Below are 2,330 nucleotides of genomic sequence, written 5' to 3' on the forward strand. Positions count from 1 at the left end.
TATAGCTTCTCACGATGAAAATCGCAATACACACAAGAATTCCCACTCCGCGTCCGGGACGGCGAAGATAAAACCCGTTTCTTGAACTAAAGTTTCCAGATTTAGCATCGGAATATCTCCGCTTGTAGAGCACGCAAGGGAAAAATAAAAACACTTTTATTATGCAATTCAAACCTAAGCTGTTGAGCCTACACTTAAAAGTTGATCAGTTCAGCCGTTATTGAAATAATCTCCGGTAATTTCGAGCGCTTGCAACTCGCCGGCTAGCGTATAGATATACAGTCCGATTTCGCGCATAATTGTTAGTGCCCAGTCACGCCCGTGGCTCTTGATAAAAAAAAAACTTATAATCAAACGTTATTGTTGGAGTTATTCAATTAAGCGAACAGATAATCATAAAAGTGAACGAGTCATTCGCAAGCATTCAATAGAAGAACATTGTGTTATATCGTAAGTCTTTTTGATAATTATCTATTTATAGTAAAAAAATTTGTAATAATATAATTAAAATATAGTATTCTAATGTGTTTCTTTTACTTATTAAATACATTTAAATTATTTAGAATATCAGAAATGTTGTTTTAAATCAAGGAATCTATGTATATACACGTATAATATGTTCAGTGATTCGTATGTTTTAAACACTAAAGCAGAGCAAAAGAATCAAAGAAAACAAAATTAAACTGGTTAATCATTTGAGCAACAAACGATGTTGGTTACTATATTGCTGTTATTTATCCTCATTATATTGGTGTGGAATTATTATGCACATTATGGAAGAAACGGGCGACTCATCAACCTTATACCAGGTCCGTCAGGTTTTCCAATTCTTGGAAATGTTTTACAATTTCCTAGTTCACAAGGCAAGTTAAAGTTTTTTGTACAATAACATAAATTTGTCTTTGCACTGTATATGTGTAAAAATTCTTCTTTGAAACATAATTATTAATATTACAGCATTACTTTTAAAAATTATTTAAGCTCTTGAGTTCTCTTTTACGCAATAATATTATTTATTGTCCAAATTACTAAGTTATATGAAAAATGATAAAATATATTATATATATATAATGATAAATGATAAATATATTTAATGATAAATGTATACAATGACACATCAATATTTTTTAACTAATATTTATAATATTTTGATAAGTTTACGAAATATACATATACATATCTTTTTTTAGAGGAAATATGGAAAATAGCGACTACTTTTAATAATCAGTATCCCATTTTTAAAATTTGGTTTTTCTTTCTGTCCGCTGTATGCATCAGTCATCCGGATGATCTAGAGGTAATGAAATATGAACCAAATTTCATTCTCTTTTTATTGATATATTGGATAATAATGTAATTATTGAAATTAAGATAATTTTTTTATTTTGAAATATATGTTTACTTATAAATAATCAAAGGAAATGAGATATAAAGCTAATAGGAACTACCGTAGATATTGGTGTGTAACACTTATAAGCAGATTAATATATAGGTACCGCAAATGTTTCCATCAAACACAGATTATAATTGCAATATTCTAACTGTATTGCAGAAATGTTATAATATTGCTGCAATATTGCAGTTATAATTTGTTTGCTGCATTTCGATGATAATTTGAGTTCTGCTCTGTACATTTAGAATATAAAGAAAAAGATGAGCGTAAAACCTTCTTAATAAATCTTTTTCTTACCGTTGCGTATAATGTACGTTTGTTCCATACCTGTTGCTTCTTACTTTTATCGTGTTCTACACACAGTATATTAATATACTGATCATAAATTTTTTTTCTAAATAAGTTTGTTGTTAATATGAACGAAAATAAGAAGTAAAGTATGTGGAATAAACGATAAACGCAACAGTAATGAAAACATATCTATTAGATATAATTCGTTTATTTTTTTGTATTCTAATTGCACTGAGAAAGACTGAAATTGTGATTCATTTGCGTTATTTATACAGGGTGTCTTGTGCTCAATGGTACTGCGCTTGTGGGCAGATAGTGTGGACCAAATTGAACAAAAAAGTCCTCTATCATTTTGCGATCTTCGCAATAGTTCTCGAGATACTAATAATTTAAAAAAAAGGAAAAATTTTACATAATGGCTAAGATTTTGCTTCACTATGATTCTATTGATCATTTTAATAACTTTAAGTCTGTATTACGAAACTTAAAGTTGTAAAGACAATAGCATTAAACTTTTGCTGCATATAATTTTGAATAATTTAAACGATTTATTAAAAAAATATTTTTGTGGTTTGGAATAAAATATTTTTGTCTCTATGTTTAATCAAATACTTGGCAATTTGTATAGATCGGAAGAGCACACGTC

This window comes from Wasmannia auropunctata, unplaced genomic scaffold (assembly GCF_000956235.1).
Source record: "Wasmannia auropunctata unplaced genomic scaffold, wasmannia.A_1.0 LD335636.1, whole genome shotgun sequence".
NCBI classification, from domain to species: Eukaryota; Metazoa; Arthropoda; class Insecta; order Hymenoptera; family Formicidae; genus Wasmannia; species Wasmannia auropunctata.